The sequence below is a fragment of the Oncorhynchus gorbuscha genome, linkage group LG07 (genome assembly GCF_021184085.1).
Source record: "Oncorhynchus gorbuscha isolate QuinsamMale2020 ecotype Even-year linkage group LG07, OgorEven_v1.0, whole genome shotgun sequence".
Classification (NCBI taxonomy): domain Eukaryota; kingdom Metazoa; phylum Chordata; class Actinopteri; order Salmoniformes; family Salmonidae; genus Oncorhynchus; species Oncorhynchus gorbuscha.
In genome coordinates, this window is record NC_060179.1 from 34,073,751 (window position 1) to 34,093,235 (window position 19,485).

Consider the following 19,485-nt stretch of genomic DNA (forward strand, 5'->3'; position numbering starts at 1 on the left):
GTCTGCTGATGAGAGGACGGCTCATAATCATGAGTGGAACGGAGCAAATGGAATGGCATCAAACCATGTGTTTGATGTATTTGATACCATTCCACCTACTCCACTCCAGCCATTACTACAAGCCCATCCTCCCCAAATAAGGTGCCACCAACCCCCTGTGGTTGAACCCCCTTTCTGTTGGAGTGCGGTGGTGCGGTGAGGGGTAGCGTCATCATATCCACTCCCTCACCAGCACCTTAAGTCATGTAGTCAGCCTGGAACATGCCTGTTGGCTTGTAAAGTGTACACAGCTGACTCGTGAACTCTTTAAGGGTGTGGCTGGCAGCTCCACTTACCCTGAATGAAATGACTGAGCTGCGCGTTGAGGACCAATGAATTCAGATTCCCTCCCTTTTGCAAAGATTGCGTCATCATCCCTTAATTTGAGGACGACTGATTAAATAATTTAGTAACTAAATGGTATTTTTTGTCAACTTTTTGTTGTTGTTGAAATATCACATTCAGTAATGTAACACTTCGTGTGACTTAATCAAAGACACCAAAGACGACATTATTGATAAGCAATAAAAATGTCGACACTTCTAAAAGCCTCTTTCACGTCACAGCCTGCTGCATTTGTAAAATTTCTCACCCATGGATTAATGGTTCAGCATAGTCTCAACGAAGAGTTGGGTGTTTCGACGAGCCATGTGCGACATGCACGCTCGGTTTACAAGCCTGCTCGAGTAAGCGGCAGGCGGATGAGCAATATCCCCCATCATAGTACGGATAAAGCCTGAGCCGGAATGTGACGCTAACAGAAGCTGTTAAGCGTTAGAAAACCCTTGTAGATCTAGCTTGCTTCGTAGGATATCCCTCTGGTCTGTGGCAGCACACATCCCCCACGTGCTGCCACAAAGTTGAGTCCCCAAATCTGGTATGTTTCTCTTATATTCAGTTACTTTGGTGTAAAAACGGTTTCCTCTGCAATTACCCTGCAATTTGTATGTATTCCGATACCTACAAATGTTATAATGAAATTGAACTACCCTTTAACCTCTTACCATTAGCTTTGGCATAATATCTAGCACTGCCGTAAGAGTATCCTTACATCACTTTGGTGGAGATCATGAAGGATCTTAGGAAGCAACTTTCCAAAGGTTGTGAATTAACATATAATAGTTGCTGGGACTGGGATCAATTCCATTTCAAGAATGGAGAAATCCAGATTTAAAAGAAATGGAACTTTAAAATGGGAACCAACGCTGATTTTAACCATATATTTGGCATTGAATAACATTTCCTTGGGGATTTTTCTCCTAATGGAATGACTGAATAACTCCCAATGCTAACCCTTTCTTTAGTTAGAGATAGTCATCCTGTAAAGTTGGTGTTGTTGTGAGATTATCTTCCCCTGTCCAATCCAATCCTCTCCTCCACAATATCGATCCCCTTTGTCTTTCTCACAGAAACCTCACAAACTAATCTCTCCCTCCATGTTTATGTCTGCCTTCTTCTCTGTCTCCCCAAAATAGGCTAATTAACAGATTGCTAATTAAATTATGTAATTTAATTAAACTTCTGTTGAAATATACATTTGAAGCTCGAGGTCAACTTGTTCCTGCAAATTTGCATTCGACCTACATTCATTTCAACCACTGTAATCAATCCCTGATTATTTCATCATCACAAACACTGCTCCTGTTTTACACGGAAGAGTATAGGAACCAAAAGTGTTTTTGATTAATATGTTCATTCTTTGAGATCGAGACAAAATACTTGAATAAAGTTGACATATTTTGAGAATAAAGTCAATTTTTTAAATTGTATTTGTTCAAGTGTCCTTATAATAGTGAGGAGCTAAGTGACATAAAGGCCTATTATGGAATACACCTTATATGAAGGATGACACAGAATTGTGCGTCCATAATTGATTTGTGTGGTATGCATCCAAATGCTTTTTGAACCCTTTGAGTCGTTTTCATCATAAGAAAGTGAGCTACTGCACTTCTACAACCATGCATATAATAACGCTAAATAAACCTAGCAAAATATAGCACTGCTTGTTGCCAGGGCTATAAAAAGACATGGTTAAATGACTTGCTCTACCATGGACTACTTGCATTGCTGATCTGCAGTATATGAAGTTGTAATTTGCTTCCAAAACATTTTCCACGATAAAGATGATTGATTTACCCAATTTCCCAAACATTTAAATAGTCCTGTGTCATAAATACGCAGACTTGCTTAATTTAAACCCATCAATGGATTGCATGATTATACAACAGAGTTGAGAGCGAGAGATCCAGGCACATTGGAAAGTCAGTTGCATTAAGAGCTATTTTCTCTCCCATCATAGCAAATGATATGAACACGCAAACAAAACCATGAGGGAAATGTAGAGTTCAAAACCGTTCTTTACCAAGGTGGAAGGTGCTGCCTTTAACGTCGAGTAAAACTACGTTCCTCAAATGTGTACTTACTGGCTGAAGAAAAAACCCTATTATTAGTACAAATCTAATCCTTTTATATCCAAAACATACACATTTTGCAAGCATGAGCTAACATAGAATCAACATTGTAACTTACTAGAGTAGCTGTACTCTAGAAGCATCTGCGTTTATAACCTGTAGCAAGCTGACGTGTAACCATGACGACATGGCCTCGAATCTGCATTAGCATAAGGCTACTCCCACGGGTTACCTCTGAAATAGGATTGATTCAGATTGGAGAGATTCACTGTACAATACATCATTATGATGTGTTTGGAACAACAACTATCTATCTGGGAGCCATTCGGGCTGCATTGGTGGTGCTTGGAGAGGTGGGTTGTAAAACTACCAAGTAAATGTTGAAGGGACATTTCAACCACTGCTACATAGATCAATAATTCATGCTAGTAATTACCAATATTATTTATCTGAATACTTCCTGCACCATTCTGATCACCACAACACCCACACATTTAACAAGTGGTTTAACAAGGTCGAGGGATTGATTTTTCTGGAATAGTCTGAGATGAGCCAGCGGGGAAGGAAAGAACTAGTGTGTAACTCAACAATCTAAAGTACCTAACTCTCCTTGACTTTATCCTTTCATCTGTGCTGCTGATGTGAAAGAACTGAAAAAGGTAGTCAGTCTCTCTCGCTCTGCATTCATTGTGTTTGAGGTTTTGGTGGGACAGGATTGGAGGGCAAGAGGGGACATGTTATCATATACTGTATGTCAATATCTCTACATACAGTGCAGTTGGAAAGTATTCAGAACCATTCCCCTTTTCTACATTTTGTTACGTTACAGCCTTGTTCCAAAAGTGATTAAAGAAAACAATGTCCTCATCAATCTACACACAATACCACAAAATGACTAAGGGAAAACGGGTTTTTAGAAATGTTTGCAAATGTATTGACATGTTTTTTTTAATTCAGGCCCTTTGCTATGAGACTCGAAATTGAGTTCAGGTGCATCCTGTTTCCATTGATCATCCTTGAGATGTTTCTGGAACTTGATTGGAGTCCACCTGTGGTAAATTCAATTGATTTGGCATGATTTGGAAAGGCACACACCTGTATATATAAGGTCCAACAGTTGACAGTGCATGTCAGAGCAACAACCAAGCCATGAGATCGAATGAATTGTCTGTAGAGCTCCAAGACAGCATTGTGTCGACGCACAGATCTGGGGAAGGGTACCAAAACATTTCTACACCATTGAAGGTCAACAAGAACACAGTGGCCACCATCATTCTTAAATGTAAGAAGTTTTGGAACCACCAAGACTCTTCCTAGAGCTGGCCGAACTGAGCAATCATCTCCGCAGCACTCCACCAATCAGGCCTTTATGGAAGATATGCCAGACGGAAGCCACTCCTCAGTAAAAAGCACATGACAACCCACTTCGGGTTTGCCAAAAGGCACCTAAAGGACTCTCAGACCATGGAAGTAAGATTCTCTGGTCTGATGACACAAACTATTTGGCCTGAATGCCAAGTCTGTAGGAAACCTGGCACCATCCCTATGATGAAGCATAGTGGTGGCAGCATCATGCTGTGGGGATGTTTTTCAGCGGCAGGGACTGGGAGACGAGTCTGAATCGGGGGAAAGATTAACAGAGCAAAGTACAGAGACATCCTTGATCTGCTCCAGAGCACTCAGACTGGGGCGAAGGTTCACCTTCCAACAGGACAACGACCCAAAGCACACAGCCAAGACAATGCAGCAGTGGCTTCTGGACAAGTCTCTGAATGTCCTTGAGTGGCCCAGTAAGAACCCAGACTTGAACCCGATCTAACATCTCTGGAGAGACCTGAAAATAGCTGTGCAGAAATGCTCCCCATCCAACCTGACAGAGCTTGAGAGGATCTGCAGAGAAGAATGGGAGAAACTCCCCAAATACAGGTGTGCCAAGCTTGTAGCGTCATACCCAAGAAAACTTGAGGCTGTAATTGCTGCCAAAGTACTAAGTAAAGAGTGTGAATACTTATGTAAAATGTGATATTTCAGTTTATTATTTTTAATACATTTGTTTTTGCTTTGTCATTATGGGGCGTTGTGTATAGTTTGAGGGGGGAAAAAACAATTTAATCAATTATAGAATAAGGCTATAAAGTAACAAAGTGGAAAAAGTCAAGGGGTCTGAATAATATCCGAATGCACTGTACACGTGCTTTTACTCCATAAATGCCCATTCGATGCCCCCTCAGGGCTACATTGTTTATCTGGGCACAAAGCGACATAATGTTTGGTGGAAGAATTTCAGCTTGATGGGCTTTGATAACCAGCTCAGCCTCAAGCTATTTTGCATCCAGCAGGCACAATTTGGCACATGATGTCTTGACATAATTTTCTGGTTTTCTGGTTGAGAAGACATTACCAGATGACAACCAAATTGTCTCTGTTACACCAGGTAACCTTATTGTTTCTGACAATAGGGAAAGATGTCATATTTTTTACGTTATCTGGTTTGATAACCAGACTACAACCATGACAACATCCATATTGGAGACAACATCCACACTGTTTTGGCCGCCGGGGCACAGTTCATCCCTGTACCATTGAATTCTCTCTCCATATCATCTATCGGTCTTTGCCCCCACCTGGGCTTGAAACAAATGTCAATGGCTGTGTTCGCGCAGCTGCTGCTGCAGACTCGGTGGTACAGCACATTTCCCTGCAGAAAAGGCTTTTTTTCCAAAGCTCCTGAAGCGGATTAACACAGTGACGGCTCTTATCCCATATCCCCGCTCATTAGCGAGAGCCTGGACAAAGGAACAAGCTGCCACGGGCCTGTAGCCCGACATGACTAAGGGAAAGGTAGAGTTGCTGTGGTGTTGCCACTCGTCTGTTCCTTCTCCGCCTTTGCTCGCCACTTGTGTTATAATTAGCATTCTCGTCTCTCACGCTCCCACGCAGACGGCTCCCCCCGTCGCCGCATCGCAGGCGAAACAAATTAACAAAAATAAGCTGATCGATTAATAATGCCATGACAACCGCAACAGCATCGTTTGGCGAAACTGGCTTTCGAGGCCCCCGCACATCTCTTATGCCACCTCGGTAAAACCGCAATGCACAAGTGGCGTGCGCTCATTAAATATAATTGCTGCACTCATGTATATCTTCATTAGCTTGCATTCCTATCTCGTAGAGAATAAACATCTGTGTTAGTAAAACACACACGCTTTCACTCACACACAGACACGCGCGCACAGACACACACACACACACACATCACCTTCACAGTTCGAAGCAGGGGTAGCAGTGTGAATGACAGGTGATGCGACACATGCTACCATGCTGTAGCACACGGTGTCTTCTCACCGTCAGTGTCTTCTATAGACTCTCCCCCTCCCTCCCTCCCTTCCTGTTCTCCACCTTTCCTCACCAACACATTTCAAGCAGTGTTTACCTGGCTCACTGACTCCAGTTTCAAACCACTAGTATATGTTTGCTGAGCGGAGACTCGGGACTGATAGACCCTGTTTCTACGAATGACTTTTTACAAGCATAGAGCTTGTCTCCTTTTCCAGAGTGCTTTGTTCCTTGTCTGTCGATTTCCCCATGCTGGCGAGGTGCCAGACGCCATCCTTCCTTCCCCGGCCCGCGTTTACGATGCGTCTCACATCGCATATCTTACTCCATTGATTGCTGAGTCAGCGAAGGGCCTGCACACACACACACACACACACACACACACACACACACACACACACACACACACACACACACACACACACACACACACACACACACACACACACACACACACACACACAAAATATCTCGCTCTCTCTCATACACAGACAAAGCAGACAGACCATTTAATGAACGCTCACTGTAGATAAAGACAACATTGCTCCAAACTTCTAGTAGATATTATGACACACTATCCCAGCTCATGACCATGGACTACCTCTCAAACAGACTAAAAACGTTGGATGATGTTACGTTTGAGTTCACAAGAAAATATAAGCTCTTTGAGCTTTGGACAAGCTATAATATATGGGGGAATATAATATATGGGGGCCTCCCGAGTGGTGCAGCAGTCTGAGGCACTGCATCGCAGTGCTAGCTATGTATTGCAGCTGGCCGCAACCGGGAGACACATGAGGCGGTGCACAATTGGCCCAGAGTCGTCCGGGTTAGGGGAGGGTTTGGCCGGCCGGGTTGTCCCTTGTCTCATCGCGCTCTAGTGACTCCTGTGGCGGGCCAGGCACAATGCACTCTGACACGGTTGCCAGGTGTACGGTGTTTCCTCCGACACATTGGTGCGGCTGGCTTCTGTGTTAAGCGAGCGTTGTGTCAAGAAGCAGTGCGGCTTGGCAGGGTCGTGTTTCGGAGGAGGCACGGCTCTCGACCTTCGCCTCTCCCGAGTCCATACGGGAGTTGCAGCAATGAGAGAAGACTGTAACTACCAATTGGATATCACGAAAAGGCGTAAAAAAAGGTGTTCATTTTTGTTTTACAAATTATAAGAATATAACATATAAGGTATGACCTTTTAAAGCTGAATTACTGCTGTCCAAAGTCCACTCCACTTCAGTAGCTTCTGCGCATCATTGGTTGAACTAAGGCTGTTCTGACTAAAAACAAGGCCTATTGAAACCTTTTGAAATCATCAAGGCATACCGTGGCAAAATTAAATCAATGTTTATCAATTTTACTTGGTTCAAAAATGTTCTCTCCCATTTTGTGCCTTTTGTCTTCTCAAAATGGCAAAACAAATGGATAAAGACTGAATCAATAGCAACTCAGAAGGATGAAAATCTAAACTGGACAAGGGCAGGAATTGTAAGGTATCTGGCATAAGGGTTCTGTATTTACAGGACAAAGGAGCAGGATATGAATAACAATAGCAAATTATTCCACACTAAGAAATAAGAAAAGTTTGCATCAAAGATACATAGACCTCCACCTCGGGATCATCTTTCACGCAATTATGCATATACACGCATAATGAGCATATCAGTGAATATATATATATATATAACATGTTGAGCAATAGGGGGCCTAAGCCACTGCATCAAGCCGGTGTTTTAACTAGGCCACAATGACTCTCCTGCTTTTACCTCCATTTTGCCCTCTCAATGACAACCTCTCTCCCTCTCTCTATCCATCTTGCTCTCTCTGTTAGTATTTTTCTCCTTAAATGTCTGGGTCTATTTGGCCCCTGCCTCTGCAAGCTGGCTGAAATGGAACGCTGCACAAACAAATGTTCGTTCTGGCCCCTGCAAACCCAGGGGACAGGGAGTTGTAGCTGGTGTGTGTGCGCGCGTGTGTGTGGACCAGCTGTCTCCATCCTGTCCCACCAGTGATTGCCTCCAGTGGGACCACTGGGACTGGGGCTAGAGGAGGGGGAGGGGCCACGTGCCAATTGCTTTGGGGTTAAGGGCCAGAGAGTGGGAGGAGTTGCCACCTTAACAAAACATAAGGGGTCACAGTGTTGACTGGTTGCTTCTTGTCTCCAGTCTCTCTTTTCCCTCTCTGTATCTCTCTCTCCATTACAGTCTACAGATATTCTCTTTGTGTACTGCCGTCTCCATCTTTGTCTCTCAGTAGAGATACCAATCACTGACTGTTAATATGTATTGTTTTTAATCGATCCTTGCTTGGGCTCTACCTCTATCTACATCTTTTCCCATCCTAATCACTCATCAGCAGCGCTTTATTTCCCCTCACCTTTATCCATGCATCCTTCTCCAACAAGGGGGAACTGGCTTTAATATTTTTTTTAAAAAGATGGGCGCGGGTAGACAGTCAGGGGGGGGAATTGAGTAAACCGTCAACGAAGGGAAATAAAATCCCCGATCTGACAGAAGAAGGTGTAATGTGGGTGGAGACATCGAGAGGGGGTGGGGTCAGAATGTGCACATGATTTATTCAGAAAAAAAGGATGTGGAAAGGGGAGGGAGGCATTAAGACTGAAGGTGCCACCTGAACCAACCTCGATCCGACCAGCCTATCCACACGCCCCACGCCCCTCTGCTATCCCTTGAGCCCTTGGGCCCTCTGGCACGGGGACTTGAAGGGCCGTTAATTGTCACCCGAACACGGTTTTAATCACATTGGCGGTGCCTCCCCCTCCACAACAGAAGACCTTTCGTGCCCTCCGGGGCGTGACTAACCTGAGGCGGAGGGGGGAGGGACGTGTGCCGTCATTAACACCGGGTCCCATATGCTGTGGCCGGTATCTGGGGAGACCCTCAGTAGCACACCCCTTCCACCACACACACCCTTGTCCCCCCTTCAGCTCCCTGTGGAATAGATGCGAATGAGGGGATTACACACCGGCGCTCTAATGAATAACTAAGCCAGCACTAATGGAGACTGGAGACCCCATCTCCCCCTCCCTTACTTCATCCATCCATCCCTCCTCCTTTGATCCGTCCCTTAACCCCAAGCCTGTGGCACGCTTCGTCCACGTTACGCATATGGCTGGTCACGCTTGAGAGACAAATAAATAACCACCTCACCCCCCCCACTCCACCCCCGCTGGCATCCCGGCTGCTGGTCCCGTCTGGAGAGAGACCCCTGCTACATGTTTAATTCTATCTCTCTTTTCCTCTCTCGCTCTCACTCTGCCAGCTTTTTCTTATTGTCTCACTGCTCCAAAGAGAAAGGGGGAGTGCCTGCATGTGTGAGTGTGTGAGGGTGGGTGTGTGTGAGGGGACTGAATGAGGAGTTGCCTTGGAAACGGGAGGCACACTGATCTGCCGCAGTGAAGAAATGGGGGGAGAGGGAGAGGGAGAGAGACAGAGTTGAGAGAGTGAGAATGAGGAGCTAGTGTGTAAGAGTGTGGGTGTCTGTATGCATGTGTGTGTGTGTGTGTGTGTGTGTGTGTGTTAGAGAGAGGGAATGAGAGTGGCAGGGTGCGGTTAACAAAGTCCCTGCAGTGAAGAGGGGAAGAATGAGAGAGGGAACTTGGGATAGAGACTTAAAGGAGAGAATGCAGGTGTGGGTCTGTGTGTGCATATGTGGGCACGTGGTTTGTGTGTGTGTAGTTTGACAAAGTCATTGAATAAAAAGCCTCTCCCATGCATTAATGTCAAGAGCATGGCAACAGAGCCCAAGGGCAGAGGGACACTTCCATTGATATGCAATCACTCTCCGCTCCAGTGTGGACTGGTCCCATTAAAATGACACAGACACACACACACACACCCACCCCATCCTAACGCAGCAGGCGTAAAAAGACGCCTGAGTGGAGTTCCCACATCCGGTTTTCAGCGGAAAAGAAAGCTAGGTTGAATTAGCCGTATCCCTAAAAAGTGGACGGGGTGCTCCCTCCCAGACATGCTGATGGCTCTAGAGATGGAGTTCATAGCGACATAATGTGTCACCCCAGTTTTGCATGCCTATTTATTTTCCCAGTGAGAGCGTTGCAGGTGGAATGAACAGGGTCTACAGAGCCATAAACAATCCCAATTACAGTCAATGGAACAGATGATATTTCCCACTGCAACCAGCTGTCAATTCTACGTACAAACAGCCATATGAAGATAGTCAACAGTAGAACACAAAGAATCTGTGTTCCAGAACGACAAAAATGCGGACATAATATTTGAACGTGTCTAATAAGAAATGCTGGTTTTCGTTTTGCGTGGCAATGCTCTTTAAAACCTTTTGCCATGGTGTGTCCTGATGAACAAGGCTTCTGGGTTTCAAAGATTAAAAAACTTTAATAGTGTGAGAAGAAAAATAATCACAACTATACTTAAAACATAATCAAGTCAATCATGTTTGACAACAATAGTTGTTAAAAACACCAAGTTGCATTGCTGGTACAATTTAAAACACTGTGTGTGGGTTTGATTGGATAATAGAGCCTGTCCCGGGAACATTTCCCAGAATTATTTTATGACAAAACCCGGGAAATTACAACATTTCTCCCCAATGTCGGCACTAATGCAATTCAACAAAAAACGCAACGCGAGCAGCATACGATTAGCAAAAAAAATGTAATAGCACATTATACAAACAGGTTGTCGCATGGAAGCCTTTAGCCGAGCGTATATACTTCACACAAAGTCTGCATAAATTCAAAGCACACATATAGTTGACACTGCCGAACTACACAAGCGACCCAAATGCAGTTAATAAACCCTACAGGAAATCCCTACAGATTATATAATGTGTCTCCAAGAGCTGTCATTGTGAGTGTTCAGACAAATTTGATAGGTCTATGCAAAATTCACTACATATGCATCTCTGTCATAGACCTGAAGTCTGTTTCCATTTCTCCTCGTGCCTCTGAATTGTTATCTCCTCCTATCCTTGAGCCTTGGTGTCACGAATATTACCGAGGGTGACTCCCCTTCTGGTTCGGGTGGCGCTCGGCGGTCGTCGTCGCCGGTCTACTAGCTGCCACCGATCCATTGTTCTGTGTTCGTTTGGTTTTGTCTAATTGGTTTCACCTGTTTCTTGTTTGGTTGTTAGGGTGGGGTTATTTAAGTTAGTTCAGCCCGCTTCTGTTTGTGCGGGCTTGTTCGTCTGTATGTGTTAGAGTAGCTAGTGTTTGCATTTCGGGTTTCTCGCTGTCCTTTTTATTTTTCACTTGATTTTGCCTATTTTTGTTCTTCTGATTTTTTCTGGACATTAAAGCATGTTTTTTCCCGTATCCCTTGCTCTCTGCGCCTGACTCCACACCTATTCACTAATTTAGCGTTACACTTGGCTATTTTTCTATCCAGTCCCAATCCCACTGAAACCCAAAATCCTTACTCGCATGAAAACTCATAACTTTATTCTGTAATACTGTATATCGGTTGCATAATCAAATCACGTCTCTTGCCTATGCATGTCAAGATATCCCCTGCTTCTCTGTGCTATCTCGTATTTGCTTCCCATATGAGAGCTTGGGTAGATAACGTGTGGTCAACAAACGGTTTGAGAGTAGATATGGATATTTGTATAACAGAATTGGTCCCCATTGAGATACCTTGATATTTAAACTATACTGAACAAAAAATATAAACGCAAGATGCAACAATTTCAAAGATTTTACTAAGTTACAGTTCATAGAAGGAAATCAGTCAATTTAAATAAATTCATTCGGCCCTAATCTATGGTTTTCACATGACTGGGTATGGTGCAGCCATGTGTTGGTGTTGGCTTTGGGGATGAACAGTGAAATATACCTGCTGGAGTGCGTGCTAAGGGTGGGTGTTGCTATGGTGACCAGTGAGCAGAGATAAGGCGGGGCTTTACCTAGCATAGACTTATAGATGACCTGGAGCCAGTGGGTTTGGCGACGAATATGTAGTGAGGGCGATCCAACGAGAGCGTCCTGGTCGCTGTGGTGGGGTAGTATATGGGGCTTTGGTGATATAACAGATGGCACGGTGATAGACTGCATACAGTTTGCTGAGTAGAGTGTCGGAGGCCATTTTATAGATGACGTCCCCGAAGTCAAGGATCGGTAGGATAGTCAGTTTTACGAGGGTATGTTTGGCAGTATGAGTGAAGGAGGCTTTTTTGCAAAATAGGAAGCCGATTCTAGATTCAATTTTTGGATTGGAGATACTTAATGTGAGTCTGGAAGGAGAGTTTACAGTCTAACCAGACACCTAGGTATTTGTGGTTGTCCACATATTCTAAGTCAGAACCATCCAGAGTAGTGATGCTAGTCAGGCGGGCAGCAATCGGTTGAAGAGCATGCACTTTACTTGCATGCTCTTACTTGCATTAAAAAGCAGTTGGAGGCCTCGGAAGGAGTGTTGCAAGGCATTGAAGCTTGTTTGGTTTATATTTTTGTTCAGTGTATTGTCATCATCTCCTCATTATTCATGAGCCGATCAGCTATCTGTATAATCAGCAACTCGATTTTGACAAATATAGGAGGTATTCTGTCATTCATTGAAGGAGGTTATCTAGCAAGCTTAGGGAATTTTAGTCATTTGACTTTTTGTAATTTGACTGCTATTACACAGTTTGTATGAGTCGGCAATTCTATATTCTGGGTGCGCTCTGTGCATCCTGAGCGCACTCTGTTTTGAGACAGCCCACTGCTGAAATACACTGAATTAATAGAGGAACATGATAATGCTTGGAATTCATGAACAGGCTTTTTTGCAATTCACAACAATGTAATTGGTGATCAATGATACTTACTCTATCATTACTAAATCTAAATTTAATTTGCTCTGAAATGGTTTTAAGCGCTTTAAAATGGGCACTTGCGGTATTTCTCGGGACTCTTAGGATAAATATAACTATTCCCGGTATCGAAACTGGAAAATATGAATCCCATTCTGATAGCACCTTTTTATTTACCAGATGTAAACAGGAAGTGAAGCTTTTGTGTGCTTCCTTTATGAAAAAATGCCGTTTTCAGTGGATACAAGAACATGTTACGTGTACACCTATCTGTTAGAGCACATTAAGACACAACAGTTATCTTTTTACAGCTAGGACTGCTATTTCTTGTTCCGGGAATCCCGCTTAACAGACGGTTTAAAGCCTGCTTGACCCACTTGGTAACTTTAGCTAGCAAGCTAAGCTGCTAGCCATCAAGCTAACGAAGATAGCTACCATCGAAGATAGATACCATCGGTCCTCGAGGGGACTACTATAAACCCCTGTAGGCGGAAAAAGAACCGGACCTTCTCGACCATTTCACCAACTGTCATCATTGGCAGCTCTATGATGAGAAATCTTGGTTCCCGGGTCAAAGACCCTGTGCTATCCTTGAGCACGAGTGCAGGAAATTACAAGGCTGCTTCCTACCGTTCTATGACAGCTACTGTGTCCTGATGTTATCGTAGTTCATGTGGGGTCAAAACGGCATTAGGAGGGCTAGCTCAGAACTGCTGAAATGGGATTTTAAAGAACTGATTCTAGCTCTGAAAGACTCCAAACAACAGCAGATTATTTCAGGCCCTGTGCTGTAGCTGGGACGCGGCTGCAAAAGATTTAGCAAGCTTCTGGCATTACACATCTGGCTAAAGGATTACTGTAGCTCTGTTGGCATAACTTTTATATATAACTTTGACACCTTTTCGGATGACTGCATCACCACTTGTCTTAGTGAGAGGGATTGACATGTTGGAAGTACCAAGCTGTCTGTTAAAGTGACTAGTGCACAGCTCAGACACCCATGCATACCCCACAAGACATGCCACCAGGGGTCTCGTCACAGTTTCCAAGTCCAAAATAGACTCTGGCAGCAGCTAATGGGAAGCAATAATAAATACAAACACACAAAAAACAAGGAATATTAAACATTATATAGTATTAATCACAACAGCAACACACTCACCTATTACGATTGACCAATTTCCAAAGTTAACATAAACAATGAGGGTTTCAACCATAGCCGCGGGAAGTAGGGGGCTACATCAGATGACCTGGCCTCCACAATCACCCGAGTTCAACCCAATTGAGACGGTTTGGGATGAGTAGGGCTGAAGAGTGAAGGAAAAGCAGCCAACAAGTGCTCAGCATATGTGGGAACTCCTTCAAGACTGTTGGAAAAGCATTCCCAGTGAAGCTGGTTGAGAGAATGCCAAGAGTGTGCAAAGCTGTCATTAAGGCAAAGGGTGGCTACTTTGATGAATCTCAAATATAAAATATATTTTGATTTGTTCAACACTTTTTTGGTTACTACATGATTCCATATGTGTTATTTTAAAGTTTTGATGTCTTCACTATTATTCTACAATGTAGAAAATAGTAGAAATAAAGAAAAACCCTTGAATGAGTAGGTGTGTCCAAACGTTTGACTAGTACTGTATATATACCAAAAAAAGAGCTACTAGTCCTGTATTAAAAGACCAATATTTGTCCGTTGGCGAAAAATCGCAGCACCCCCAAACTACATCCCGCGGGTTCAACATGAGTTCTTCAAAGATAGAGTAGTATTGCTCACAGAGTAGCATTGCTTTTTATGAATCATAACAGACAGAAAATGGCATGACAAATGTTTTATACAACAATTTAACCCCAGTAGCAGTGTCATAAAGACAAAAGGCTTTTTGCACAGACCCTCCTACGTTAAATTGAGAGATGAAGTATAAATAGTATTGCAAGGGACGTCTCTTTTGTTAAAAAAAATAATAACAAAAAAGGAGAGAGATTCTCGCATTGCCCTGACAAAAAGCTATTTTTAAGGAGGCACCATGTCAGAAATGGGGTTGGATGCACGCATCACTGATTCTACAGTGCATCCAGCTAAATTGCACCGAAAGTTGCTCCAAAAGTTGCTCCAGTTGAGTTGCTCCAAAATGAAAATCGGGGCGGCGGGAGAGCGAGAGAGATTTGTAAAGAGGGAGAGAAATAAAGAAAGGGAAAGCGAGAGAGAGAAAACAAAATGTGGAACGAATGCTTTCCTTTCTCCTTTTTCTTTTGGGGGGGGGTTAACAAAACAGAGTGTCTTTTTTGGGATGAGGTCAGGGGTGTTCAATTATTGACTCCCTCAAAATGCCAGAGAGCACAGTCGGCGGTAGGTTCCAAAATAAGCCAGATGATGACCGCACCAACAAGTGTACACACTTCCAAACTCCGGGCCCATCAACTAAGGCCTGTTGGAAGAAGCACTCAGCACTCAGGGAGAGCAATGTGGTCGACGCACAATATTGGAATGGAGCCGTTAGTTTTGTAGCATCCAACACACAATCTTGGAATGGAGCCTTATGTTTGAGAATCTGATGCACAAGATTGGAATGGAGTTGTTTGTTTTGCACCATTCAACGGTGTGCTCCAGCATAGCTCATAACAATAAGACGGCTTAATTAAAACCACACAACAGGGTTAAACCTGCCAGTGTTCTCACATTAAACTCAGGGACGTTTCACATAGAGTAGAATTACTTTTCCCGAATCATAACAAACAGAACACTGACCTTTCCAATGGAAATCTATCTTATCGTATCTCGCCGTCCTAACGTAGTCTTCACTAGCCAGCTAGCTAACGTCCACTGATTAGCTGCACTGGAAAAACTATTACACTCAACTGAACGACTTGATTAGTGTAGTGTTAGCTAGCTACATAGCTGTCTTTGCTGTCTTCGTATCTTCGTTCCAAGATAATTGTGTTGTTTAGGTTTAGAGTGTGTGGTCTTAGAGCGATTATCTTAATTTACCGAGGTTAGCTAGCCAGCTATTTGTCGTCCTTAACGTAGGAGACCCTGCTAGCTCGCCAACAGCTAGCCAACGCTAGCCAACGTCTACTGAATAGAACTCAACAACCCGGTTGCATTCACAGGTAGTATCACATTTTCATTTAATTTCATTACAGTACAACGGTTTGATTTGTTTGATCGTAGCTAGCTACATAGCTAGCTACATAGCCGTCTTTGTATCAAAGATAATTGTGTAGTCTAGAGCGATTTTCTAGGTTAGCTAGCCAGCTATTGTCGTTCTTTTAACGCAACGTAACGTAAACAACACTACTAGCTAGCCAGCTAGCCCCCGAATAGCAGCACTGCAGAAACTATTACACTCAACGGAATGACTTGATTAGTGTAGTGTCAACAACGCACCCACTGCCAGCTAGCCTACTTCAGCAGTACTGTATCATTTGAATCATTTTAGTCAATAAGATTCTTGCTACGTAGCTTAACTTTCTGAACATTCGAGACGTGTAGTCCACTTGTCATTCCAATCTCCTTTGCATTAGCGTAGCCTCTTCTGTAGCCTGTCAACTATGTGTCTGTTTATCCCTGTTCTCTCCTCTCTGCACAGACCATACAAACGCTCCACACCGCGTGGCCGCGGCCAACCTAATCTGGTGGTCCCAGCGCGCACGACCCACGTGGAGTTCCAGGTCTCCGGTAGCCTCTGGAACTGCCGATCTGCGGTCAACAAGGCAGAGTTCATCTCAGCCTATGCCTCCCTCCAGTCCCTCGACTTCTTGGCACTAACGGAAACATGGATCACCACAGACAACACTGCTACTCCTACTGCTCTCTCTTCGTCCGCCCACGTGTTCTCGCACACCCCGAGAGCTTCTGGTCAGCGGGGTGGTGGCACCGGGATCCTCATCTCTCCCAAGTGGTCATTCTCTCTTTCTCCCCTTACCCATCTGTCTATCGCCTCCTTTGAATTCCATGCTGTCACAGTTACCAGCCCTTTCAAGCTTAACATCCTTATCATTTATCGCCCTCCAGGTTCCCTCGGAGAGTTCATCAATGAGCTTGATGCCTTGATAAGCTCCTTTCCTGAGGACGGCTCACCTCTCACAGTTCTGGGCGACTTTAACCTCCCCACGTCTACCTTTGACTCATTCCTCTCTGCCTCCTTCTTTCCACTCCTCTCCTCTTTTGACCTCACCCTCTCACCTTCCCCCCTACTCACAAGGCAGGCAATATGCTCGACCTCATCTTTACTAGATGCTGTTCTTCCACTAACCTCATTGCAACTCCCCTCCAACTACCTTGTATCCTTTTCCCGCTCTCATCCAACACCTCCCACACTGCCCCTACTCGGATGGTATCGCGCCGTCCCAACCTTCGCTCTCTCTCCCCCGCTACTCTCTCCTCTTCCATCCTATCATCTCTTCCCTCCGCTCAAACCTTCTCCAACCTATCTCCTGATTCTGCCTCCTCAACCCTCCTCTCCACCCTCTCTGCATCCTTTGACTCTCTATGTCCCCTATCCTCCAGGCCGGCTCGGTCCTCCCCTCCCGCTCCGTGGCTCGATGACTCATTGCGAGCTCACAGAACAGGGCTCCGGGCAGCCGAGCGGAAATGGAGGAAAACTCGCCTCCCTGCGGACCTGGCATCCTTTCACTCCCTCCTCTCTACATTTTCCTCCTCTGTCTCTGCTGCTAAAGCCACTTTCTACCACGCTAAATTCCAAGCATCTGCCTCTAACCCTAGGAAGCTCTTTGCCACCTTCTCCTCCCTCCTGAATCCTCCCCCCTCCTCCTCCCTCTCTGCAGACGACTTCGTCAACCATTTTGAAAAGAAGGTCAACGACATCCGATCCTCGTTTGCTAAGTGAAACGACACCGCTGGTTCTGCTCACACTGCCCTACCCTGTGCTCTGACCTCTTTCTCCCCTCCCTCTCCAGATGAAATCTCGCGTCTTGTGACGGCCGGCCGCCCAACAACCTGCCCGCTTGACCCTATCCCCTCCCCTCTTCTCCAGACCATTTCCGGAGACCTTCTCCCTTACCTCACCTCGCTCATCAACTCATCCCTGACCGCTGGCTACGTCCCTTCCGTCTTCAAGAGAGCGAGAGTTGCACCCCTTCTGAAAAAACCTACACTCGATCCCTCCGATGTCAACAATTACAGACCAGTATCCCTTCTTTCTTTTCTCTCCAAAACTCTTGAACGTGCCGTCCTTGGCCAACTCTCCCGCTATCTCTCTCTGAATGACCTTCTTGATCCAAATCAGTCAGGTTTCAAGACTAGTCATTCAACTGAGACTGCTCTCCTCTGTATCACGGAGGCGCTCCGCACTGCTAAAGCTAACTCTCTCTCCTCTGCTCTCATCCTTCTAGATCTATCGGCTGCCTTCGATACTGTGAACCATCAGATCCTCCTCTCCACCCTCTCCGAGTTGGGCATCTCCGGCGCGGCCCACGCTTGGATTGCGTCCTACCTGACAGGTCGCTCCTACCAGGTGGCGTGGCGAGAATCTGTCTCCTCACCACGCGCTCTCACCACTGGTGTCCCCCAGGGCTCTGTTCTAGGCCCTCTCCTATTCTCGCTATACACCAAGTCACTTGGCTCTGTCATAACCTCACATGGTCTCTCCTATCATTGCTATGCAGACGACATACAACTAATCTTTTCCTTTCCCCCTTCTGATGACCAGGTGGCGAATCGTATCTCTGCATGTCTGGCAGACATATCAGTGTGGATGACGGATCACCACCTCAAGCTGAACCTCGGCAAGACGGAGCTGCTCTTCCTCCTGGGGAAGGACTGCCCGTTCCATGATCTCGCCATCACGGTTGACAACTCCATTGTGTCCTCCTCCCAGAGCGCTAAGAACCTTGGTGTGATCCTGGACAACACCCTGTCGTTCTCAACCAACATCAAGGCGGTGGCCCGTTCCTGTAGGTTCATGCTCTACAACATCCGCAGAGTACGACCCTGCCTCACACAGGAAGCGGCGCAGGTCCTAATCCAGGCACTTGTCATCTCCCGTCTGGATTACTGCAACTCGCTGTTGGCTGGGCTCCCTGCCTGTGCCATTAAACCCCTTCAACTCATCCAGAACGCCGCAGCCCGACTGGTGTTCAACCTTCCCAAGTTCTCTCACGTCACCCCGCTCCTCCGTTCTCTCCACTGGCTTCCAGTTGAAGCTCGCATCCGCTACAAGACTATGGTGCTTGCCCACGGAGCTGTGAGGGGAACGGCACCTCAGTACCTCCAGGCTCTGATCAGGCCCTACACCCAAACAAGGGCACTGCGTTCATCCACCTCTGGCCTGCTCGCCTCCCTACCACTGAGGAAGTACAGCTCCCGCTCAGCCCAGTCAAAACTGTTCGCTGCTCTGGCCCCCCAATGGTGGAACAAACTCCCTCACGACGCCAGGACAGCGGAGTCAATCACCACCTTCCGGAGACACCTGAAACCCCACCTCTTTAAGGAATACCTAGGATATTCCCTCTCACCCCCCCCCCTTTAAGATTTAGATGCACTATTGTAAAGTGACTGTTCCACTGGATGTCATAAGGTGAATGCACCAATTTGTAAGTCGCTCTGGATAAGAGCGTCTGCTAAATGACTTAAATGTAAAATGTAAATATCTGATGCATTTTTTTTTTTACACACAACGTCTCTGGTTTTGACGCAGCGTCAGCACTTTCCATCTACTCTGCCATACTCTATCATTTTTTATTGTCTTTCTGAGAACTTTCCCGGGCTTTGGAATGGTATCTTAGAAGTGTGGGCTTCTGAGACAATATAAGTCTAAACAGTATCTAAACAGTTTTCCCTATAATGTGAAACGTCTTTTGCCTCACACTATAGGGCCGACCCAAAGCATACTGTTCTTGCCCATATATTTTCTTTTCACATCGTCCTTTACATCATGGTTCCAGCAACTATTGTGGAGGC

At 45.3% G+C, this 19,485-nt stretch overlaps 1 pseudogene; it reads right to left on the reverse strand.

The window, feature by feature from the left end:
* Positions 1 to 19,485, reverse strand: part of LOC124038985 — a 120,326-nt pseudogene that overhangs the window by 91,929 nt on the left and 8,912 nt on the right.